Source organism: Podarcis pityusensis (assembly GCF_964106645.2).
Source record: "Podarcis pityusensis genome assembly, chromosome: Z".
NCBI classification, from domain to species: domain Eukaryota; kingdom Metazoa; phylum Chordata; class Lepidosauria; order Squamata; family Lacertidae; genus Podarcis; species Podarcis pityusensis.
The window spans coordinates 27,323,902-27,350,570 of NC_138044.1; the positions used below are offsets into that span (position 1 = coordinate 27,323,902).

Consider the following 26,669-nt stretch of genomic DNA (forward strand, 5'->3'; position numbering starts at 1 on the left):
TTATCCGCCCGGTTCAGTATCATTGACACTGATTGGCGGCAGCATTCATGGGGTTTAGGCAAGAATATTTCCCTATTCCAATCTCCAGCCCTGCTTGGAGATGCTAGGGACTGAACCTTGGTTTTTCTGCATGCTAAGCATATGAGCTATCACAGAGTTAAGGCCCTTCCCCAACACTCCCTGAATAGCTCCTACGTGCCATTCAAAAGTGCCTGCCTATATTTCTGCCGATGCATCCAAAGTGACCCCATTGAAGCAACACTCCCCAAAATCAAAAGAATGCCTAATCCACTGGGTGTCCCACATTTTATTACAAAACAGAAAGCCTTCATGCATTTAGAGCTTCAGCTTTGCAGTCATCACCACTTGGGGCTGGGTGAGGTTGGGTGGGAGAAGCAATGTGTAATTGATAGGGACAAATATGGTAGCTGACAGTGGTAGCATTTGGCACTGATGTGCATGCAGTTATTCTGACCATGCTGACAGCAGTAAACACCATTTTGGTATGCAGGGCAGAGACAGTCCTATCGTTGGGCAGGGTGGTATAGCTGCTTCAGGCAGCAGATGTTAGAGGGTGGGGAGGCAGCTGTAGTCCCACCCAACTGAGCCGGTGCTCAGTTTCCAGAGCAACGGACATGACTTATTGGTGAGGATTTCAGTGTGATTTGATAGTGTTGAGCACATAGTGGTAACCAGCATTTGAGATCAAGAAAAAACAACAACAACAACAAAAGCTTGCTTAAAATTCCAGATCTGTGGAAGTATTGTGTCGGCTGGTAAAAATCATATTATTAATGATTTAATTTCTGGTTTTTCCTGCAGGATCTGAAGTTCCAATTAAAGCTGTGTTTGGACCATTGCTTTATTGCCTGGCAGTGCTTAATCTTTCCTGAAAGCATCATCATTTATCTGAAACAAAAGAAGAACAAGGTAAGGACAGAAAGTAATGAAATGCAGCATAACACATCTGTCAAAAGAGAGCTGGGAGTAGCTTCAGAAAATTAATAATAATAATAATAATAATAATAATAATAATAATAATAATATTCAAGATCAGTGGCATTCAGACTTTATTTGTTGGGTGATAAATGTATTCATGTGGTGCATCCTAATTTTTACAAACTGGAGTTTGCTACAGTGATCCAAGCAATTTGCTGGGTTTCGTTTACTTATATGTAGAATCAGATACTCTGGAAGTCAGAGAGGGTACAAAAAAAGCCCAGGCTGATTCTGGGTGAGAGTAATTTGTAGTGCTAAGTGAGTCATTTGTTCTTTGGCATAGATGTTTTCAGTTCTTGAGCATGTTCCTACACAAATTAAGGTTTGAAAAGAGTTTTGAAGAAGCTCTTTGGAGTGGGTGGGGGGGAGTATGCATTGTTTGCTGGCTCTTCAATTTGCCATTGTGGGTTGTATAATTCAGCTGCGGCTTCTAAAGCTTATGAACTATAGCCACAGTTTAATTTCATAACAGCTGCCTCCTTACATGGTCTGGGCTTCCTCAGTGATGGGACAACATTGCACATTGCTGGAAGCAAAGGACGAAACACCTGAAGTCCTTTGGGGGTGATTATGCTGGCCAGACCCATGATAAAAGCATGACTTGAAGGGACAAGATATAGAATCACCTAAAGGTCTTACTAAAAGGGGGATAATTGAAGACCACCCGAAGGCTTCGATCGGTTCAGAATGCAACTATCCGGGTTTGCATTACTGAATTTGTATTTAAATGAGAATTGGGACTTGGTGGATAAACTAATAATTGGACTCCTCTTAGTGGCTGCACATATGGCTATAGTCACATATTGTAAGGTGTAAACCTGAATGCCTGGTACAAGAGAGCATGGTATATTGCCCTTATAGAAAAAACTGACTCACAAATTAAGACTGGCAGGAAGAGCAAAACAAAGATACATTTGTGGCAGAATGGTGGAACATCGTTTTCTTTACACATTTTTCAGTAAAGACTAGTTCTTGTGGATCCCTTAATAAGAACAGTATTTACAGATGTATACTGTTATTAGCTGTGGTGTATGTATATACAGGAATATAAGTTTTGGGGGGGAGATCACCAGGAAAATTAAAAAACACACAAGGCTTTATTATGAAGTTGAAATAACAGTCCAGCAAGAAATATAACTTTAAATAAAATAACAAAAGGAGAAAAAAATGAAAACCTGTACCAAAAAACAAACAAACTTGAGCTCACAGCTGTTACCACATAAAGTGAAGTACATTCCTGAGAGACAACACAATAAATCAGATGTTACAACAAAACCCAACCTGAGAGAAAGAGAATACAAAATGGCCAGCCCAAAATATTTTGGCTCCTGAAGCAAATGCCAAAATGGTGCCCCCTCACCGCCAGGGAAGAAGGGGCAAGTGAAAATCTACATCAGCAACAAGGATGGAAATAAATATCTACATCAGGATCTGATGCCCCTGTGGATCCTGCCACCTGAGGCAGTTGCCTCACCTTGCCTCATGGGTGGGCTGGCCCTGATACAAATGTTATGAATACCAAACAGTGCCATATTTCATCAAGATTTGCCATCCATGTAATTGACTTGTCATATAAATAACAAATAGTTGTCAAATGAAGGCAAAATCCATAGGTTTAGCTGCACCCCGAGATACCCTTAATTTATGAGTTATTCTTCCCCCAGAAATAAGGATAAACATTGTTTTATTGAACCAAATTGTTAAATAAAAAACTGAGGACTCCTTTCAGCCATTTGATATGGTCAAACAAACAGCTGCTAACAGAAAAAAACTGGTTTACATATTAGATATTTGACTGGAGATCATAGAATTGTAGAGTTGGAAGGGACCCCTGTGGAACTCCCTGCAATGCAGAAATCTCAACTAAAGCATTCAGACAGATGCTCGTTTGGATCATACTAAGCCAGGGATAGGAAACCTATGGCCCTCCAGATGTTGTTGGACTGAAATTCCCATCATCTCTGACCATTGGCCATGCAACAACCTCTGGAGAACCACTGGCTGGATTCAGAGGAGTGGTAGGGGCACCACCTGGGGAATCCCAAAGGGAAGAAGGCTCAGAGCCAGGTGATTGGTGGTGGGACAATGATGAGCGGTCAGAGTGAGAAGAGGGAGCAGACTGGGAGGAGGAAATGTCGGAAGCTGAAGGGGAGACTTAGGCAGCTGTGGGAAGGTGGGGACCAACTGCCTCATAAGGCAGGAAGCGTTGCTGTGCTCTCCTGGCCTGGCCTCTCAAGCTGTCTTGTTTCTTTGAATAAAGAGTTAGCTTCACTGAAGCTGTGTAAGTTATTGCTGACCTGTTCCTGGCATCCTCTCCTGACAATCACAGGTCCATGTCTCAGCCCCCTGCCATAATTATATCACCCCCTCCTCTCTCTCTCTCTCTCTCTCTCTCTCTCTCTGCCTCTTTGAGTTGATATCTGCTAGTTTAGTAGTCTGATCTAAGTTTTTCTTGCTGTTTTTTTATTGAGGTTAAGCCTTAATGTTATACTATATATTTGCAACATATCTTTACACATACCTACACCACACCTGCTGTGTTTTTTTATGGCTTCCGTTGTAAACCATCTTGAAGTATCCCAGTAGAAATGTGAGCTATAAATAAACAAATGACTGCTGGTTATATTATTTAGTAATACCTGACTGAACTGAGAGGTGTTTTCATATTTATATGTTTTAACAATTGATAAATAATATTGGTGTGTGATTTAAGGATTGATATTGCATCCTCTGTAATGAGTTTAAATGCTATAATGTCGATATAATCAAAATGAATTCTCTATTGAGATGGGTATATTGCACTTTGAAATGAATTTGTATTTGACTGTTTCTTGTAATGATGCATTTATATGGTTAGGGTGTTTTTTGCTGCTGTTCTTGCATAGTGAACTGCACTGGACATGTAGGAAATTGCATGTAAAGTTGCATTTGGCATGTGGAAAATTGAAAGGGTGGTGGTAATATTAGAACTGAAGATTCCTGAGCCTAACTTGGCACAGATTAATTCTGTGACTGAAGAAACAAGCTAAACTTTCCAACAATTTTTTTAAGCCTGCAGTTTCATATGAGGTGAAATTAGGGAGTAGGCAAATGTTAGATTGAAGAGAAAGTCATTCTTAAAAGAAAACATACATAAGCTCTTTCTGTTGAAAATCTACAGAAGCTCAGTTGAAGGTTAAGGAAAAGTACTGTTGAAGAAGGTTAGTCAGAGCATAGAAAGTTTTTTTAAAAAAATAAAGCAAAGAATTAATCTTGTTGATAAGAAAAGATGAATCACTTGGTGACTCTCATAGATTTGAATCATTCATAAGTAAGGTTTTCCAGCACGGAAGTGGCATATTTCTTATTAAGAGCAGCTAATGTGTTGCTACTGCTAATTATCTGTCATATTCTGTGGAGTTGTTGATTCTTATGTTGTTTGCAGTGGTGACTAGTTTTCATCACTGTATTTTATTTTATTTTCCGGAGTGGGGAGGGGAGGGGAGGAAAGGAAGCATTAAGCAAATATGATTCTTGCCTTCAATCAGTTCTAAAACAGAATGCCAGGTGAGGTGGGAAAGCTTCTGGGTGTGCTTCATTTTTAAGGTGTGTCTAACTCATGGGTGGCCACTGTGCCAGATGTTGGACTACAAATCCCATTGCCAGTGCCTCCAAGGGTCAGAGATGATAGGAGCTGTAGTCCAGCAACATCTGGAGAGCATCACATTTGCTACCCCTAGTCCAAATGATCACTGTAGTTGGGATAGCAAGGTACATGGCCCAAGTCCGAGACTGGACCTGATGGTTCTGAGAAAGCATTGGAGGGACCAGGTTATATCCTCCTAGTTTCAGGGATGAGGGGCATAACTAGAGTAGTGGGGTGAAACTACAAAAGAGCAATACTGTCTCTAGCCCACATCCACAGCACTAGATCCTAAAATGCTTCTCGTGCCCTGCATACAACCCCAACCTGCAGAACTTGTTACATGATACTCATAAGCAGTGCTTTTTTCTGGGGGGACGCAGGGGTATGCATACCCCTAAACATTTTGTGAATCTAAGTTTGGCCTCATTGAGGGGCAGTATTTCAATACGAGTAGGAAAATGAGAGTACCCCTAAACATTGTTTTAGAGGGGGCGGGGAGCACTGCTCATAAGGAAGGGCTGATGTAGCACTTCTGTCAGGGAGTCTTGATAACAAACGAGCATAGTTAATTAAAAAGAGGATTCGTTGCAAAAACAAACAGAGTTCATCGGAGCGGTGATCACAGCCGTCTGTCCATAAATCAAAGATGTCCCTTCTAAGGAGGGTGTTTCCGGTGAGACCAGAAACAGCCCAACTTCCTCTTGTGATGTATTCTGTCTTGAAGACCCCCCCCATACACCTAGACCATGGGCTTAGGGGGTCAGCTCCCATCTGTTCCTCATTCTCTAAGAATGTACTTCCATGATTCTTCCCACTCTCTGAGCTGCTTTCATTTCTAGTCCCTGCATTTTGTCCTTCCCTGGCGTGCTGGCATGCAGCCCGATGACTCTCCTCAACTCTGCTATCAGTTGGCATTCCTAAGGGCTGGGGAGTTGGCTCTCAGCTATAAACCTCCTGTCTTGCAGTTAACCCCCTCTCTCCCTGACTGCTTCCTTCACTGAGAGCTGGCTGCAAACTTCCCATGGGGGCTGGTTCATTCATGACAACTTCCCTCAACTTTATCCAGTATAGAGACAGAGAGAGAGAGAGCTTGAGAGAGTATTTATCTCCCCACCACACCCCATGTATCTTTCTGACCTCTCATTAATGATGAGGCCCTAGCACAGAAAGATTGATGAGGATTTTAGAAAAGGGGATTCTCGGGGTAGTGTCCATTCCCTGGAACTTAATGCCAATGGGTATACATTTGGCCCCACATCAATGATTACTGCAGATACTACTGGGATTGGTCATACAGTTTTCATCAAATTTGAAAGGTGCCTATTAGAAGCCCAGCTTTCTGGGGAACAATTGGGAGCCTGATGGTTCCATTGCAGATGTGAAAGGAGGCATGTGTTGTTTGTGTAAACCATCTGCACAAGCCAAATTAGGATCCTTGAAGAGCCTGTTTAGACCTGCAGGCCAGAGGTACCCCACTATTTGCTCTAGACAACCAGTAGCAAAATTCTCTAACTAAAATTTATTTATTTCTCACTTTCTCATGATACAGATCTTTCCAATGTGGCTTACAAGTAATATGAATACAGGGTTGTTGTTGTTGTTGCTGCTGCTGGTGGTAAGCAACAACAGCAACAATATGTAGCAGCAGCAACACACACACACACACACACACACACACACACACACACACACAAAAGCAAACACATAGCTAGTCACCAGGATCCTTCCCACCAGGCAAACTGCAGAGGGAATCCAGCAGTGACAGGAGCAGACTCCTGATATCTTCTTTGCCTGCCCATCATCTTTCTCCTCTCCTTCCCACAAGGCACTTGGTGGCAGCCCTGTGGCAGGGAGGACAGTCCCACTGGAGCAGGCGGTGGTGACTTCTGCATCAGTCCATCACTCCTTGCCTACATCATAGGAAACTTTCCTTAAAGGTCCCCTAAGCAGTGTAAGAATTTCTATAGTGTTCCTGGCTTGAAGCAGTAGTAATTACAGAGGTTTGTAGTAATAATGGTGGCTTGAAGATGGAAGATTATAGTAACATACATCTTTTGAAGGTGGGGAGGTTATTATTTCAACAAAACGACGAAGCTACAGAAATGTATTTAGCCATTTAAAACCATAGATATGGATCAATTAAAATTGAAACCCTGAAATGCAATTAGATGAAATATAGTTTTGAAAGTTCTTAAATGTCAAAAAGCGAGTTCTGCTTTGAAATCCTATCAAGTGACATTAATTTAAGCTTTAATTAGAATTTTGAACATGGGACCTGCTTACAGGGCTCTGTTTGAATGAAAATTATCCCCATCTTCATCCCAAAGAACAAAGTTATTGGAGTCTTTCTATTTAATTATAAGAAGCAGCTCTTTGTTTAAATCTTTTCTCACTTCATCAAAGCCTCTGTGGGGAGCAATGTGCAGCAGCCGATCAGCAAATTGACTATCCAATCATATTTTGAAAAAAATTAACTACTTTGAAAAGATTAATACAATACTCTGATATTGCGATTAATTTGAGCCAGGTTTGTTCTGGAACACCTTTGCTGTCAGCAGAGTAATTTCTCTTAGCTTGGAGAATTTTGCTGCTAAAATACTTTTAGTTGCCTTTTTGTTTGATCTTTAAGGGCCATCAATACAAACAAAGATTGTATCCAAGTGAAGTGAGTTCTGCTCATACAATAGAACTGCCCCTCTCTCTCCTCTCAACCCTCGGGAGCAGAATTGGGAATTGTGTATTTTGGTGTTTGGAAAGTATCAAGTTGTTTGTTGCTATGCCAAAATCAAGTAAGGTTCATCATTCTAACAACCGCTGTTAGAAAAAAGTCTAGAAGTGGCTTATGTACCCAGTTCTGCTCCTAGAGAAGCAGATCAGATTTCTTGTATAATACAGGGGACTGTCTGTATTAGTCCTAGTCAGAGACCATATTTAAATCAATGGAGATAACTAACTTAGGTCCATTAATTTCAGTGCCTCTACTTTGAGAATAACTTAGTTGTGTAGAACCCAAAATTCTCATCTGTGACGGACAAGAGAATTCCCCCCACCTAAGATGGGTCATATAGTAGAAGTAACAACAACAAATTTTACTTTACAATAGATTATACAATTATAAAATCCATTCCAGCCAGAACAAAGGTACAATTTCCAGCACCCTTAACAAATTATAGTTCCCAGGATTCTAGCTCAGTTGGTAGAGCATGAGTCTCTTAATCTCAAGGTCATGGGTTTGAGCCCCACATTGGGCAAAATGATTCTTGCATTGCAGGGGGTTGGACTAGATCAGTGTTTTTCAACCACTGTTCCGCGGCACACTAGTGTGCCGCGAGATGTTGCCTGGTGTGCCGTGGGAAAAATTGAAAAATTCGAAAGATTAAAAAAAATAAATTCAAATTTTCGCCCACTAGGCGGGCCCTGGACTGTGTCCTGGGTATGGGTGGGGTGGGGTTTTTGACCCCACCCTCAGCCAGCAGGGGCGCCGATTGGCGCTCCTCAGGGGGACACCCTCCACTTTTCTGATGTCCAGGCTGTGATTGGTCCAGACTCCAGCCTGGACCTATCACAGTAGGACATCATCTTCCAACTTCCTTCCCGCCCGAGCACAGTGTGCGCAGCAGCGGAGAGAAGAAGACGTCACGACTCGAGTCACCAGGAGGACCGGAGAAGTTGTCATTTTATTTCTCTTCAGTCTCCACTGAATGCCTTGACTGGGTTAGGGACCCTTATAGCTCAGCATCAGTTGGTGGAAAGGACATGACTTTACAGGAGAGGAGGAACTAACTGAACTGAGACAAAATCGTGGTTTCAAGCTAAGATTTGCTGATCTACCTTTGGACAGTTTTTGGTTGGATACTGCCAAGGAGTTCCCCCTTCTGGCAAACAAAGCTATTTTGACATTGCTCCCATTTTCCACTACATATCTGCGTGAGATGAGCTTTTCAAGCATGATTGCTATAAAAACTAAATACAGAGAGAGACTGAGAGCTGTTGACGAAGAGCTACGTGTGTGTCTTTCTTCGATTCCAGCCAGAATATCAGCTTTGTGTTCAGCCAAACAGGCCCAGGTTGCGCACTGAATAAAGTATTTTATAATTTTTCATATTTCTGTTTACTTACTACAGTGGTACCTCGCAAGACGAATGCCTCGCAAGACAGAAAACTCGCAAAACGAAAGGGTTTTTTGTTTTTTGAGCTGCTTCGCAAGACGATTTTCCCTATGGGCTTGCTTCGCAAGACGGAAACGTCTTGCAAGTTTGTTTCCTTTTTCTTAACACCGTTAATACAGTTGCGACTTGACTTCGAGGAGCAACTCATAGCACGCGGTGTGGTAGCCTTTTTTGAGGTTTTTGAAGACTTTGGTGATTTTTGAAGCTTTTCCAAAACTTTTCCGACACCGTGCTTCGCAAGACGAAAAAAATCACAAGACGACAAAACTCGCGGAACAAATTAATTTCGTCTTGCGAGGCACCACTGTATTTCATAATAAAGTAATTATAAAATACTTTCTTTGTGTTTATTTGATTCCTATTCAAGAGAATTACTTTATGTATAGTCAATATAGGCACAGAGTTAAATTTTTTAACATTTTCTAATGGTGGTGTGCCTCATGATTTTTTTCATGAAACAAGTGTGCCTTTGCCCAAAAAAGGTTGAAAAACACTGGACTAGATGACCCTTGCGGTCCCTTCCAACTCTACAATTATTTGGATCTCTTTGATCTTTTGTGGGCAGCAGTATAAATTCAAAAAAAGAGTTCCTCACAAAATACCTTAAGCATCAAAAGTAAGGAAAAAGAAGTGAGTCTTCAGCATATCTTGCTATGCAGGTTGATGCTTCTGTAATCTCTAGGCTTGATATGTTCCATACATGAATGTCTCTGAAGATGGCCCAGAAGCTTCAATTGATAGGGAATGCAATGGTTTTTCTCAAAGTGGTGTTGGGAGGTGGGGCTCATAGTCAGTCCCCACCTCCCAGCAGGGCCAGTCCACCCTTAGGGAAGGTGAAGCGATTGCATCAGATGGCAGGTGAAGCAATGTAGAGCAATGCTTTCTTATTGTATAATAAAATTGTAAGGTTGTTATCATGCTTTCCTTCATGTGGGCTTCTGTGAAGGGAAGAGAGGGTTGGATGCACCTGGGTTCCATAACCTGTCCAAGCACGTTTGTGTGGTAGCTCAAGGCCTGACAACATGCTTACCCTGAGCAAAGCTAGCTATATTACTTTGAGGAAATGAGAAAAACAATTGAACTGGTGACAATTTCTTCTCCAGTTTCCTCTAAAAGTACCCCCTCCGAGGGAGTTGTGCCTCACCTCAAATCTAATGTATTTCAGTAACTGCTTGAAACTGGTCTTTAAAAACAACAACAACCAAGCATTTGTTGTATTGATAATTCTCTGCTTGCCTCTCTCACTCCCTTCCTCTGCCTCTCTTATTTCTCAGTGCTTGCTGTTTTATGGTGATCAATTTGAGCCTGTGCTTGCAGGAGCACTTCCTGCCACTGGGTGTCATATAGGGCTGGTGGGATTGCTCCCTCCCCAATATTGCATCAAATATTCTTTCCCTCTCCCACAATATTGTATCAAAGTGTGGTCAGTTTGTGCAGAAAATGTTGTACAACGCTGCCTAAGTCCTGAGTACCACATTCACTTTGAAGTCTCCCAGAGTACAGCAAGCAGCCTGCTTAAGCTCTTAATTTAATTACTGGACATTTATTTAGATTTCTATCTGAAGCACAGCAGGGTAAGGAGGCAGACAGCATGCACTACAATCAAACTAGATCTTTTAAGTGCTCTGTATTTTCCCCCCATCTATCTGTCCCTTGGCTAATAAGTCTGGTGAGATTCCCCCACCTTTTTTCTTTTCTTTCCCATTTCTTATTTGTTCTGTTTTCATTTTTTACTTTGGCACTAAACAGAAACTCTGCCTCAAGATCTTAATGCTGAATGTTTCCAGCTGCTTTGATATGCAATTTAGTATTTCTGTTTCTTTATTACACCATCAGTAAGTTAGCCTTGTAAAATGTAATGATGTTTAATTAGACATCCCTAAGAAATGAGAGCAAGCATCATTAACCTTGTCACTTTTCATTAAAATATGTATTTTTTTTTTTGTTCTCAAATTGTTTGAGCCAGTATGAGCTCACATCTTTTTTTTCCAATAATAAACTTAGATTCATCCAATACAAGAGAACAACATTTGGAATTATCTCAACTTTTCTCCAAAAATATATGTATTCAGGGGGGAAGAGGGCTATTGATGACTATTAGCCATGCTGTGCCCAAGCGCTGTGAGCCCTGCCCCATTGGCCATATCAGTAAACAAGGACCCAGGCAACATTATTGGATTAAAAATCAGACCACAACTTTATTGATTACAGTTGTAAGTGAGTTTTGGCTTGGCATTGGGTAGCCAACAACTCCTCCAGCCCACCTGCTGGAGGGATGCTGGGGTTCAAGACTGATTTAGGCTTGGCCAGTGTCTGCCAACAACTAGAAACTTACTCAGTGCCCTATCCACCCAAAGTTTTGACAATTGCCATGAGGTAGGCAAAACCCTCAGACAGGCCCAATTCATCCAACCGGGAAAAATCCATCTCTGGCCCCAAATACGGTGACCATAAGAACCAAAGCAAGGTTGATCTAGGAACAACACACTTGCAGAGCAGAAGAGTACCATATTGGCCCAAATATAAGCAGCACTTTCCCCGCCAAGTTCCTCCCATGCAGAATATAAGTGCAGCTTATATTCGTGACCTTACACGGCGTGGTGCCCACCCGCCGCTCCCGCCTCCTCTGAGCCACCGAGGGAAGGGGGGAAGGCCACCTGCAAAGCAGCGCGGCTCCCCCCCCCCCCCAGGAAGCAACCCCGTTATTTTCTTTTTTTCTCCCTCCCCCTTCAATTTTAAAGCTGTGGCTTATTTGATGGCGCGTCTTATATTCGGGCCAATATGGTATATATTATGCATTATGAGAGGGAGATTTGAAGTTGACTGCAGTCTCAGGCTGGGGCCAGCCTGACTTTAAATCCTCAGGGAGTGGACCAGACTGAAGACTGCAGGAGTCTGACCCAGGTCCACCCCTCATGGCTGCGCCCCCAAGCCTACCCGCAATTGGTCTAAAATCTCAGGTGGGCAAATTTTAATCCTGTTGCTGACCTGAGAGGCTATAGCTTCTCCTAACAGCTTCTGGAGCCTAAGACCACAGGACAGGACAGAGGATGGCTGCAGAGTCAACACCATGCTACTGAGAATGGGTGAGCACTTCATGGTTTCAAATACCAGTGGCTGGAGGAAACCACAAGAAGCGAGAGTGCTGTTGTGCTCGGGTCCTGCTTGCAAGTTTTCCACAGGCATCTGGTTAGCCACTGTAAGAGCAGGATGCTGGACTAGGTGGGTCACTGGGCAGATCTAGCAGGTTCTTCTTATGTTCCATCTTGCTCAATATCATCAACATTTCACTGGCAGTGGCTCTCTGAGATTTCAGGCAGGGAATCCTTTCCAGCACAGTTCTGAAGGTGCTGGGGATTGAACCTGGGACAGTCTTCATGCAAAGCAAGGATGCTACCATTGAGTTACGGCTCTTCCTCCATGTAGATGATGCACATGAAACAAAGACTTGGGTAATTATATCAGCAAAGCAGAATCCAGAAATATTGCACTAGCTGAATCTCCCAACTGCTTATTAGAGGCAGTCCCACACAGAGCACCCTCTATATTAGCACATAGAACACTTTCTACATTAAGAGAGCTTGCTTTTGAAACTGGATAAAAGGTCAAGTAGCAAAGCAAGACTGGAATGTGAAATCAGCCTTATATAGCCCCCCACCTTAAAATGTGGGTGGGTGGGGGATGAAAAAGAAATGAAAATACTGATTTACAATTTTTCATCTGAGACTTGTATATCATCCACTTAACAGTGTAGTTCATTATTTTTTAATAACACAAAACGAGTTCAGAGCAGGTCATATATTAATAATATGCTGGAATCAGTATATGTGATCTCCTTTTATTTCCCATTTGCAATTTGTTTTCCTTTGTGGGCTTTTTTTTATTCCTCTAGCTAAAAGTGCTATTGCTATTTTAAACAATCACAGGAAAGGGGATGAATCCTGTTCTATTTTATATGTGGGAAGAGGTTGGCACTGCGTAGGCAGGGGTCTACAAAGCCTTTATTCTGTCTTAGAATAACCCACAGGAAGTTGAGGACATCACATCCAGATGAACATACCCAACAGAAGGAAGTTCAAACAAAAACTGACCTTGCTGGTCCATTATGGACCCTTTGCAGGCTTTGTAGTCTGCAGGATTGATCGTCTGTTGCATAAATGGGGTGGGCTGCAGGAGAGAAGGCACTGGGCTTTTTCCAGAGCAGCCTAACTCGTTTCCTCACCTACTACAATTTTTTAATTTGTTTCTATGTTCTGGAAGAATGAGATGAGGCACCAGAACTATGAAATAGCCACAATTTTATTTAAGAACATGGGAAACTACCTATTCTGCTGAGTCCCAATGCACAAAGACAGAATCTCTTACATGTAAGTAATAAGGAAATCTTTATTATGGCAAATAAAAGCACAGGCTTGGCAGCAGACATGGGGTTTAGGAATCACAATTCAAGAGTTCAGGAATGATTCAGAACTGGACAGAAGCAATGAAGTTGCCCCAGCAGTTTCGATAGTCCACTCGCCAAGCTTTCAAAGAGGAAAAGTGACACGCTTACTTCCAAAACCCACTTTGCAAAAATGTCAGGAATGCAAACACATGCTCCTCTGGGGTAGGTCTGGCACTCTCACCCACCTGGAGGTTCAAGCCTTCTACCTGTTACCTGGAGAGGACCATGCAATGTTGGGAGAATTCAGGTCAGACCTGGAAGTCTGGCAAGCTTAGTTCAGTCTCATATACTCCAGTTGCCAGTGAGTATGGTGAGGAATCTAATACCACTATAGCTCACTCTTTACTAAGTCTGGTATGGTCACCTGAATTCAGCGGCGTAGCGTGGGTTGTCAGCACCCGGGGCAAGGCAAGTAATTTGCGCCCCCTAACCCGGGGCAAGGCAAGTAATTTGCGCCCCCTAACCCCTAACCTGCCGCCGCTGCCAGCTTCTTCTTGCTGCTGCCTGGTCTGGTCTGGTGTGGTTCTCTCCCGCGCTCAGCGCTGCGCTGGGCGGCCGCTGCACTGTCCCTCCCCCAGATAGTCCCTCGCTCTCTCTCCGCACCGCACGCCTGGCACCCCCTCCTCCCCCCACAGTGGGCGGCGACCCAGCGGCTCGGATTGGATTCGCACAGCCAGCACTGCAGTGAGAGTGAGTGAGCCAGGTAGGGGCAGAGAGCTGCGAGTGCAAGCGCGGCCCCCCTGCACCCCCCACGCTACGCCACTGCCTGAATTCTCATCTCTTTGCCTCTGCTAATGGCAAGCTTCAATGTCAAGAATTTTTCCTCCCACATGGAGAAATGTATTGAAATGGTCCCAGCTATTTCTTTTTCCAAAGATAGGGTGAATAATTTCAATATTCAGTTGGGAAACAGCCTTTACCAAAAGTGTCATGGACTTTGAAGACACTCGAACTCAGAATGCAAGGGAGAAACGTGCTAAGAGGAAGGCACGCTTGGCAAATCCACACCATGATCAACTCCCACCCGGGAACCAATGTCCCCACTGTGGAAGGATGTGTGGGTCCAGAATTGGCCTCCACAGTCACTTACAGACTCATTGTTAAAACCGTGCTTATGGAAGACAACCTTACTCGGCTATGAGTGATCGCCAAAGAAGAAGAATTTCAATATAAAAAAAATAGAATTCATAAAAAATGAATAGACTACATATAAAAATGTATTCAGTATAGAAACAAAGAGCAATAAGAATATGTAAGTTCCATTTTTTTTGTTCTTGTTGTAGATTTTGGTAGCTATCATACTCAAGTATTGACCTGCTGTAACTAGGTTCTTCTGAAGCAACAAATCTCAATAAATCCAGGGTCAATATCCTCTTATTGTTAATGCTTGGAGTATTAGAATGGCTCTCCAGATGTGAAGATTTTGGAGAAAAATGCACATTCAGTATGTGATACCTTTATCAATACTATGTTATTGAATAAAAGAAAAAGGTCAAGCAACAAATAAAACACTTGGATTGATTTTGTATAGTGTGACACTGTGGTTAATGTTTTAGGTGCTACGGTCATGTATTCTGATTCTAGCAGGAGAGCTGTGTAGGAAATTCTCTCTCTGTGTGTGTGTGTGTGTGTGTGTGTGTATTTGTGTGCACGCGACATATATAGATTATAGGAGCTGGCACAAAGCCTAGAAAATCTCAAGCAATCTGCACTTAGTGAGGAAGATGGTTTATCTCAGGTACTATATAGAGAAGGGGGTTGATAATGTGTTCCTCCTGGGCCGTGTCCAGAAAGTGGGGGGGGGGATGAGTGTTCAGACCCCTGGGCCCTCACTTGTGGGGTGCCTCAGGGTTCCAGCCTCTCCCCCATGCTTTTTAACATCTACATGAAGCTGCTGGGAGAGATCATCGGGGGTTTGGACTGGGTGTCCATCAATATGCGGATGATACCCAGCTCTACCTTTCTTTTAAATCGGAACCAGTGAAGGCAGTGAAGGTCCTGTGTGAGTGCCTGGAGGTGGTTGGAGGATGGATGGCGGCTAATGGATTGAGGATGAATCCTGACAAGACAGCAGTACTGTTCTTGGGGGGCAGGGTGTGGGCTGGTGTGGATGACTCCCTGGTCCTGAATGGGGTAACTGTGCCCCTGAAGGACCAGGTGCGCAGCCTGGGAGTCATTTTGGACTCACAGCTGTCCATGGAGGCACAGGTCAATTCTGTGTCCAGGGCAGCTGTTTACCAGCTCCATCTGGTACGCAGGCTGAGACCCTACCTGCCCGTGGACTGTGTCGCCAGAGTGGTGCATGCTATAGTCATCTCCCACTTGGACTACTGCAATGTGCTCTACGTGGGGCTACCTTTGAAGGTGACCCAGAAACTACAACTAATCCAGAATGTAGCAGCTAGACTGGTGACTGGGAGCGGCCACCGAGACCATATAACACCTGTCCTGAAAGGCTCCCAGTACGTTTCCGAGCACAATTCAAAGTGTTGGTGCTGACCTTTAAAGCCCTAAACAGCCTCAGCCCAGTAATAATAATAATAATAATAATAATAATAATAATAATAATAATAATTTATTTATACCCCGCCCATCTGGCTGGGTTTCCCCAGCCACTCTGGGCGGCTTCCAAAAGAATATTAAAATACTGTGATACATCAAACATTAAAAGCTTCCCTAAACAGGGCTGCCTTCAGATGTCTTCTAAAAGTCTGGTAGTTGTTGTTCTCTTTGACATCTGGTGGGAGGGCGTTCCACAGGGAGGGCGCCACTACCGAAGGAGTGTCTCCACCTCCATCATTCTGCCCGGACACTGAGGTCCAGCACCAAGGGCCTTCTGGCGATTTCCTCACTGCAAGAAGTAAAGCTACAGGGAACCAGGCAGAGGGCCTTCTTGGTAGTGGCGCCCGCCCTGTGGAACGCCCTCCCATCAGATGTCAAAGAGATAAACAACTACCTGACATTTAGAAGACATCTTAAGGCAGCCCAGTTTAGGGAAGTTTTTAATGTGTGGCATTTTAATGTATTTTTAATCTTTGTTGGAAGCCACCCAGAGTGGCTGGGGAAACCCAGCCAGATGGGCAGGGTACAAATAATAAATTATATTATTATTATTGTTGTTGTTATTATTATTATTATTATTATTATTATTATCATTTTCATTCTGTTTATTTATTTCATGTATTTATATCCTGCCTTTCTCTCTCTTAAAGGCGGCTTACAAGATTTAAAAAACATCATTATAAAATGCAAAGTGATAAAACTAAGCTAGTTAAACCCAATAGTTAAAATACATTGAGACAGAGCCTTGAAGCTCTGGTGTTAAACTATAGTTTGCCTTGACAGCAGCCTCATGATCAGCATTGGCTCTGCCATAGTTTCCCAGGGCCTATCTGAAGAGGAAGGTCTACTAAGCCTGCCAACACTAAGATAACAAAGAAGGAGACAATCTAACCTCTCCTGGGAGGTAATTGGACAACATCGGAGCAGCCACAGAAAAGGCTCTCTCTCCACGAACCAGGTTTCTGGTGCTGACGAGACTGAGAGAAGGTGCTCACTTGGAGACCTTAACATCCACAGAAGAGACATGATCTTTCAGGTGTCCTGGGCCCAGTGTTCATTCTAAAGAATTCCCTGACACTCATTGGGTAAGGTTCCTACCAATTTATTCATTTCATTTTCCCAACCTTCCTACCAAGAGCTCAGGGTAGCATATGTATATGCTTTTATCTGCACAACAACCCTGTGATCTAAGTCAAACTGCAATGTTTGTTTGTTTCCACATATGAATTGCTTCCCATCTAATATCCTGAAGTGATTTCACAATTTTTAAAACCAGAAATAAAAATACTTACGCCACTTATTATATAAAAGCAGCTATGACAATGGTTAAAAAACAATTAAACACACCTCCACCTATAAAGGCAGTTAAAAAGAATTGCATGTATGTAAAAAAAAACAATTTTATCTCCAATACAGATAGACTGGGATAAAAATCCTTGCTTAAAAGACTTGTTGAAAAAGGAAGGTCTTCAGTAGGCACCAGTAACACAACAGAATGGCAGCTGTCTGATATGTACCAGGAGAGAGTTTCGAAGTGTAGGTGCTACCCCACTTAAAGCCCAATTCCTATATCTTATGGATCAGACCTTCTGATGAAATGGTATCTGCAGAAGCCCCCTCCTGGAGAGAAAGTAGATTGGTTGGGTCGATACGTACTAGCCCAGATAAGTAACTAGTTACTAGCCCAAGTAAGCTTTGTAGCTGAGCAGGGTTTTAAATCCAAATCTCACCCATTTAAGAGTGGGTCCACTCTCAGTGTGATTTAGTAAGTCCAACACACTCACCACAATCACTCTCGGTGAGCCAGTTAACAGGCTTTGAATGAAGTCCTGATGGAAGCAAGGGTGCAGATATCCCAGAAATGATATTTATCAGCACAGAGGTAAGCAGAGATTTGAGGTCACAATTGCATAGAGCATCACAGGCCGAACATTATCTACCTAACCTATGTGACTGAATATTTCCGAAAGGAGTCAATGCCTAGTAGAAGCAAACTTTTTAATGCTTGGATTTTATTTTGGTTTCTCCTATTCCTCCTTTTTATATATTAAAATGGGGTGTGTGAGAGTGAGAGAGAGAGAGACAGACAGACAGACAGACAGAAAGACAGATAATTTCCATATTATATGGAAATAATGGGCATAAAATTAGAGATGCAGATTTCAGTCATTCAAAGGACTAGGCTGTTCCATAATTATCTCTGTTCTATAGCCCTGTTTGCTGAAATACATTTGCTTCCTAACAATTGTGTATTCATTTAAAATGACAAAATGTTTTAGAGGTTATGTGTTAATGTGGCAGATCCCAGTCTACAATGTTATCTTGACATTATTAACAGCAGGCATACCTGGAAGAATACAGTAAACACAAGAGAAATCATGAGTGCAGTTCATGAAATCATAAACGGGTTACATTCTTATAAGGAATGCTGTTGATCCTCAGTGAAATTCTCTGATGAATGGCCTATCAGGTTAGACTCAATACTGGAGGAACTAAAACATAAGCTTACCTTGAGTTAGAGCGAGCGAGAAACCGTGATTAAAGTTAAAAAAAAGGGGGGGGGGGAATTGACCCAGAAGTTCAAGGAGAAACAGTTTCATGAAATGTCCCCTCTCAATTTATGCTGAACACAATGGGATTGCACATGACACTGTGACTTTATAATTCTGCTCTGTTTAAAACACTTCAGTTACAGACTGTTTCAACCCCTCCTTTAATGTATGATGTCAATGGAATGTTTAACTGCAGAAGGGTTCTAAGGAAGGGGGAAAGAAAAGGAAACTGAAAAAGGCAGAGAAAGAGATTGAAAGAGAGAAAATAAATTTATTTTACTATTTTCCAGAAAAAAGTGATAAATTGAAAGAATTGAGGCAAATGTAGCAGCTTCAGGAAGCTCATTTTCATCCTGATCCATAATTAAACCTCAATCTAAGTTTAAATGCAAAGGCTTTGTGACAGGAATAGAGAGGATGACTCAGTGACTGGTAGTATATTCTGACTCCTTGTAATATTTGGATAATTGTTGTGTGAATAGTTTATTATATATGCACTTGAGCCAGATGCTTTTGGGCCCTGGATGCTAATAATTAAAGATGAGCCAAGGTTGGAAATTACATCGATCTAAAAATATTTGATGCTGCAACCTTATGCACACGCGTCTGAGAAATGTAATTGGATATAATTATGAATAAACATGTATCAGATTGCACAACTGAAGCATTAACTTTATGATAACAAAAGAGTATTCTAATAATCAATAGAATTGATACTTGTGCTAATTACAAAAACAAATTAGTTAACTGGTATTGAAAAACAATGGAATTAACTTTTTTAAAAATAAGTGGTAATGAATTGTAACTTTCAAAAATATTAGACAAGGCAATTATAATTGTGTGTGGCTCACTGAAAAGTTCTCTTTCGTTTTTTTAAACTGAAAGATTAGGGTCAGCATTAGTATATTTAAAATGAATTTGGAACAGATGCATTGTTCCATGTCTTGCCTCAGTAATGGACTTGATGAGAGCCGACAAAATGAAGCTCAATCTAGGTAAGACTGAGGTGGTTCCCTAGATTGGATGGATGGGAAGTGGACTGCTCTTAGTGGGGTTACACTCTCTTTGAAGGAGCAGGTATGTAGATCGGGGGGTTATACATGGGGCTGCCTCTGAATACAGTTCAGAAACTTCAGCTAGTGCAGAATTCAATAGCCAGGTTGCTCACTGGGACAAGACGGTTTGAAGATCATATTACACTGATCCTGGCCCGACTGCAATGGCTGCCAACCATTTCAGGGCCTGATTCAAAGTGCTGATTTTTACCTATAACATTTTTAACGGTTCAGGACTGCAATACCTCAAAGACCAGTTCTTGCCATATGAACTGACCCAGACCCTGCATTATTATTATTATCATGTTAGGCCTTTTCTTTCCACCTGGCCTGGGAGAACAGGGCCCTGGTTGGCAACAGAAGCTGAACCTATTGAAATGGCCAGAGACCATTTTGGCTATCTCTTATTACAGACCTAGGTCACGGAGCATGGGCTTCCGCAGCTGCCTGCCATGAACCACAACTGGCTGGATTAGCAACAACAACTGCAGATATGTTCTATGCTTTTATTCTCCTACTAATTATGTTCTTTTAAATGTACATTTTATATTCACCTTCCTTTATTAATTTTTAATGTCTGTTCGATGTGTTACAATTTTTTATATATGCTGTAAGCTACCCAACCAGAGTGGCTGGGGAAACCTAGCCAGATGGGCGGAGTATTATTATTAACAATAATAATAATAATAAATGTTTTATTTTGAAATTTTAAAGATAATATTTTAGTTTCCTCTTAATCATGTTGCTTTGAATGTATACTTGGCTTTATTCAGTAATCTGAGTTGTTTTCTTTAATGATTTAAGAGGTTGTAAAACACTTCAAGATTTTTTTCTTAAATATATAAAGTGGTATAGAAACGTTAATAATAATAATAATAATAATAATAATAATAATAAATATCCTTGAGCTTTTTTGCCTGACTCAAATGTATCATTAAACTGTGAAAGTGCTTCTTGCTTGCTTGTAAGGGGATAGGAGAGGTACGCGTGTGTTGAAACTTTTAGCTATTGCATGGTTGGAAAGTAGTTTTCTGTACGAAGTTGACATTCACATCTGTTACTCTGCCCACTTTCACATTTATCCCCACTTTCCAGAGGTATGTGGCCCCTGGAGGAAAATTGGCCCTCAGTCTGAAAAGGGTTCCTTGCCACTGCCCTAAAGACTTTACCAAATTGATTTGTTTATCTACAGGGATGAGCATTTTACTTGGGAGTTCCGTTCCCTGTGTAAACAACTTTGAGAGAAATGAAACAAATCATCATCATCTGAGGCCCTTTTTCATATGTCCCCTCCATGAGTGGATGGCAACCTGAGAATGGACCTTTTCTGTGGTGGCTCCCCACTTGTAGAATGCTCTCTTCAGGGAGGCTCACCATTCCTCTTGTCCCAGGACTTTGGCTAATTAAACAATTTATGGCCTTTTAAATATGTTTGTGGGGAGATATTTACTTGCTTTTTTTGAGATCTCATTTCATATTTTTATGTGGTAGACCACCCTGTCACCTTCAAACGAAGGGCGGTATAAAATTTAATAAATAAAAATGTATAAGACCTGCACAAATTACTGTGTACAATAATCATACTGTCAGAGTTGCTTCCAGATCCTAGCTCACAGAGGATCACGCTAGCCAGCGATCATTAAATAAAAGTCTTTATTGAGTTACAGTTTCCATTCTCAAGCTGCTGCGTGCAACCCTACGTCTAATGGTTAGATCGGCGAAGCCCCATCTGAGTCTCCGCCCCTTGTACACCAACTTAATATCCTAGCCTTGCTCCACCTTTTCCGCCTGACTGTTCTTCTCTGGGTCCCTCTGCCCCCCGGGGTCTCTTCCTTCCGGGATTCCTCTGACGCTGACGCTGACCCCCCTGACTCTTCTCCCTCCTTTCGGCGGGCTTTAGGACCTGGCTCCCTTTCCGGGCTGCCTACTGCGCCACCTTCCTGTGCATTTGAACTTGTCGCGCGCGCCCAACCTTCCACCTTCCGTCTGACCGTTTCTTCGCTCCCCGATGGAGGTGTGGCCACTCCTGACTCGTGCCCTCCCCCCTGTTGTGAGCTGCCAGCGCTTGATCCCTGGCGCCCTTCCTCTTCCCTGCTCTCTGGCGGTGACGCTGGTCCCGATTTCCAACTGCTCCCCTCTGAGTCCCCTCTGGCTCTATCTTCCTGGGGTGTCCCCCTAGGCTCCCCCCTTGCCCTGGCCACTGGTGCTCCTTTCTGTGAATCTTCTGATTCACTGGAAAGACTCGGAGATCTCGGGTCGTCGTCATCACTCATCTTTTCTTCTGCCTCCTCCCCCTCGCTCTCTGTTTCCTCCCTTGCCCTTGCCTCTGCTCCTGAACCCCTGACATCCATCCCCCCCTCGAAGCCCCCTCTTCCCCCCTCCCCTCCTTCCGGTGCGGGATCTGGGTGCTGCTGTGTCAGGGGGACGAATGTCGGATACAGTTCGCTTCCCGTGGCGGGCCGCCATCCGAAGTCTTCCGGTTCTTCCTCCCTGCTCTCGTTGACGACGGTCACTTCCGCTTCCATCTCTGTGCCGCCGTGCTCGAAACCCGGGTCGTCCCCGAAAACGTCCATGTCCGTCTCTCCCTCGTTGCCTTCTGGAGACGTTGCTCGTCCTGGACCCTCCAGCCACCTTCTGCGGAACTGCTCCTCTGGTCGATCATCCCACCAATACGAGGGTTCTGAAGCAGATCCCGAGGGTGACCCCTCTGGGGAACGGGCGTCTCGTGTCGGTTCCTCGTCCGAGTCGAACCCCCGGAACGTGCTGGCTGAAAGCGTGGGCGTGAAAAGCCAGTCGTCGAAAAAGTCTGCTGGCATTGGCCTGTGTGGGAAGAGGGCATGAAACTCTTCTTTGAGCAGAGGTTCGTCCAAAGCGTAGCCCGGCACCCAGCTGTTGGCACTGGCCGGGGTGCCCTCCTTGGCGAGAAGGTATTCTACCCCCTCTTCCCCCCATCTGGAGTCCAAAATCTCCGTGACTTCGTTGATGCGCTCCTCCTGTGCCACTCCCCCTTGCCCGGTTCTCTCTCGGAGCGGACCCGGTGCCGTTCCTGGTTCCTGAAACCTGTGAGGTGCCTTGTAGGGAGTGAGCACCGATCTGTGGAACACCGGATGCATTCTGGAACCCTCCGGAAGAGCCAGCCTGAAAGCCACCGGGTTGACCTGTTCTTCAACTTGGTAGGGCCCCAGTTGTTTATGCCCTAGTTTCTTCTTCGCCAACGACCTGGCCGGCACTGCGTGGGCTGCTAACCAGACCCAGTCTCCCACATGGATCTCTTCGCCAACCCTTCTGTGTTTGTCCGCTTGTACCTTGTATGCGTGTTTAGCCAGCTCCAGGTGCCGCCGCAGCTGATCGTGGACCTCCTGCAACTCCGACGCGAACGCATCTGCTGTCTGCGGCTCCCCCTCCCCCATTCTTTCCAGTCCCGGGAAGGTTCTGGGGTGCCTCCCGTTGTTGGCGAAGAACGGCGTGACCCCCGTGGACACGTGCTTCGTGTTGTTGTAGGCGAACTCGGCGAGAGGCAGGTAATCCACCCACGTCGCAGGCTGTTGATTCGCATAACATCTCAGGTACTGCTGCATGATGGCATTGACCCGCTCCGCTTGCCCGTTGGTCTGCGGGTGTCTAGCCGACGCCAGGTTGATCTTGACGTTCAGGAAGCCCATCAGCCTCTGCCAGAAGTTCGAGATGAACTGTCGCCCTCGGTCGGACAGAATAGACCGCGGCAGACCGTGAACCTTGAACACGTGGTCTATGAACAGTTTGGCGGTTTGTTCCGCCGTGGCCACCTTCGCACACGGAATGAAATGTGCCATCTTGGAGAACAAGTCCACCACCACCAGCACAGCCGTCTTGCCCCTCGAGCTGGGCAGATCCGTGACAAAGTCCAGGGCCACTCTCTCCCATGGTTCGAACGGAGTTTGCAGCGGTTCCAGCAGTCCGGCCGGCGGTCTGTGCACTGGTTTGGCCCTCTGGCAGGTGTCACACCTCGCCACGTAGTCCGCGACTTCCCCTCTCATTCCGGGCCACCAGAAGTCTCTGGCTACTAATTCCACCGTCTTCTCCTTGCCAAAGTGCCCGGCAGTGGGCGCGTCGTGCAGCTGCCGCAGTACCTTGGCGCGAAGTTCGTCTCCCGGCACGTAGATGGCCCCTTTACGGATGAGCAAACCATCTCGCAGCTGGAACTCGTCGGTCGCTGCCGTGCCCCTGTGCACCTCTGCCATCTTTGCTTGCGCGAAGGAGTCATCCTGCAACGCTCGTCGCACCGCATCCAGGTCAACTGTTGCCGCCGCGCACGCCCACACTGTCGGTGCGAAGATGTGCATGGCGGCCGCTGGCGTTGCCTCCTCCAGATACTGTGGCTTACGGGAGAGAGCATCCGCCATGATGTTGGTGTCCCCCGGGACATATTCTATTCGGAAGTCGAAATTCGCAAAGAACTCAGCCCAACGTATCTGCCTCTGGTTCAGGAACTGTGCCGTGCGCCAGTGCTCTAGATTCTTGTGGTCCGTGCAGACCTGCACCGTGTGCTTGGCGCCGATCAGGAAGTGCCTCCACGCTTTGAACGCTGCATGAATGGCCAGCAACTCCCTGTCCCAGATGGTGTAGTTCTGTTCGGACTTGCTGAGCTTCCTTGAGTAAAACGCTCCCGGCCTCCAAACCCCCTGCGGGTCTTTCTGCAGCAGGACTGCTCCCACGGCTCTGTCTGAAGCGTCTGTCTCCACCCTCATCGGCCTGCTGGGGTTGACATGAAGCAGCTGCTCTTCCGACGCGAAGAGACGCTTGAGTGCCTGAAAGGACTGCTCCGCCTGCTCTGTCCAGATGAACTTCTTTTTCTTGGAGCTGAGCGTGTCCGTGATGGCCGCTGTCTGCATCGCAAAGCCTTTGATAAACTTGCGATAGAAGTTCGCGAAGCCGACAAACCGTTGGACCTCCTTCCGGTTGCGTGGGCTTTTCCAATCCAACACTGCTCGGACCTTGGCGCTGTCCATGGCGAGCCCTTTATCAGACAACTTGTAGCCCAGGAAATCCACCTCCGTCACGTCGAATTGGCACTTCTCCAGCTTGGCGTAAAGCCTATGTTGCTGTAGCCTGCTCAGCACTTCCTTGACGTGTCTGTCATGCTCCTGCTGCGATTCCGAAAAGATCAGGATGTCATCCAAGAAACAGACGCACGTCTTGTAGAGGAGCCCCGCCAACACGTGATGCATGAAAGCTTGAAAAACGTGGGAGCCATTTTGCAATCCAAAAGGCATAACTCTATATTCGTAGGTGCCCAGGGGCGTGAACATGGCTGTCTTCCACTCATCTCCTTCCCGCATGCGAATGAGGTTGTATGCCCCTCGCAGGTCCAACTTGGTGAACACTCTGCCCTTCCGTACCTTTGCGAGGAGGTCGTCGATTCGGGGCATGGGGAAGTCCGATGGCTTGGTCACACTGTTCAAGATGCGAAAGTCCACTACAAGTCTTTTTTGGGGCGTGTCCCGCTTCTTAACAAAGAATACCGGACTGCCCCCCGCTGCCTTGGACTCTCGGATGAAACCGCGCTCCAAATTATGATCTATGAACTCTTTGAGTTCCTGCAGTTCGTCCTCAGACATGGAATACAGCTTCCCTTTGGGCAGCGCCGCCCCCGGCAGCAGGTCAATTTTGCAGTCATATGGTCTGTGGGGGGGTAGCCTGTCTGCCTCCTTCTCGCAGAAAACCTCCAAAAATTCTGCGTACTTGTGGGGAACCGCTTGCAGCGTGCCTAGCTGCAGCTGTGACTCCTCTTCCTCTCCTTCCTGCCTGGGCACGATGCAGTGTTCAGCGCAAAAGGAAGAGCCGAAGGTCAGCTGCCTCTGGTACCAAGCCAGCGTCGGGCTGTGCTTGTCCAGCCAACTCATGCCCAATACAATGGGCGTGTCCGATAGTTGAGTGACATTGAAGCTGATGATTTCCCTGTGATTCCCAAGTCGCATCACCATTGGTGGCGTCTGCTTCACCACTTGCCCCCCTAGCAGCTCCCTGCCATCCACCGTGACAACCTGCAGGGGCAGCGTGGCAGGCAGCAACTGTATAGCGTGCCGGTCGACAAAGTCCTGCCCTATAAAGTCCGCATTGCTTCCGGAGTCAATGGTGATTGGCACGTCCATGGTGATTCCATTGGGCAGCTGGAGCGACGCGGTGAGCCTCACTACCGGTTTGGGCGGGAGGGGGTCCATGGGCTGTAAAATCTCTGGGGACTGCTTCACTGACACGTCTGGCTGGGCCCCAGTGCCTCTTCCAACCAGACTCCGTCGTTTCCCTGCTGTGGTTGTCCTTGCTGCGTTGCTGCAGTTACCATTGCTGAGGCTGCAGTGTGCTTGTGGAGCCTCTGGGGACACTCTTTCGCCATATGCTGTGGATCATCGCAGATGTAACACTTCCTGTTCCCTCTAGGAGGCTTCGCTTTCACTGCTGCCGGTGCTAGGGCTCTGGCTGCTGACTGAGCCCTTGCACCTCCAACCTCCATAGGTTCCGCTCCTCCTCCTGGCGGAGGCGTGGATTGCGCACGCGCTGCTTCTCTGGGAAGGAAGGAGGAGCCCCTGGCTGGTTCGCGCCCTCCACGCCCTTCGCCACTGCTCCACGGACGTCCTTCCAGCCGCACCCCCACCGCCAGCGCCCTCTGAACGATCTCCTGCGTGGTCCGGGGTCTCTCCCCCCTCGCAATTTCATCTTTAACCGAGCCGTGCAATCCCTCCCAAAACAGGTCTCTTACAGGAGCCGAATCTCTGTCCCATTCCAGAGCACTGACCAAAGCGAAAAAGCGGGCATGGTACTGCCTTACGCTGGCCCTCCCTTGCTTCAGTCCATGTATCTGCTGCCGAGCAAGATCCACGTCAATGCTTGACAAAAAGCACCCATCCATCGCTTTAATAAAGGCATCCGCATTTTGGAGCGCTGGATCATTATCTCTCCACAAATTGCGCAGCCATGCTTTAGCATCTCCATGCAAATGGGACATGATGAATCCCACCTTCTCTTGCTCATCTCTAAAGTCTTTGTTCAGCAGTTGCAGTGCACACATTACATCTGCTCTAAAGTTGGGGTACTGTTGCAAATTCCCATCGAAGTGAGAGACCAGACCGCCTGTTCGTCTCCCCAACCCAATCCCCTCCGGTTTGGGTGTCAGTTGCCCTTGCTTCGTAAGCACTTCCAACCTGACCTGGAGATCCCTGTAGGCGGCAGCTGCGTCCTCCTCTCTCTTCCTGGATGCAAGAGCCTCGGCATTCAGTCGTGTCACTG

General features: G+C 45.3%; 1 long non-coding RNA gene across 2 annotated transcripts in view; it reads left to right on the top strand.

The window, feature by feature from the left end:
* Positions 1–26,669, top strand: part of LOC308468881 — a 211,996-nt gene that overhangs the window by 15,759 nt on the left and 169,568 nt on the right. Inside the window, exon 2 of one of the 2 annotated variants that reach the window (XR_013981928.1) lies at positions 823–930. This is a non-coding gene — a long non-coding RNA (uncharacterized lncRNA). Of the gene's footprint in view, positions 1–382; positions 931–26,669 lie in introns of those variants that run through there. The other variant, XR_013981929.1, reaches the window with a different exon arrangement.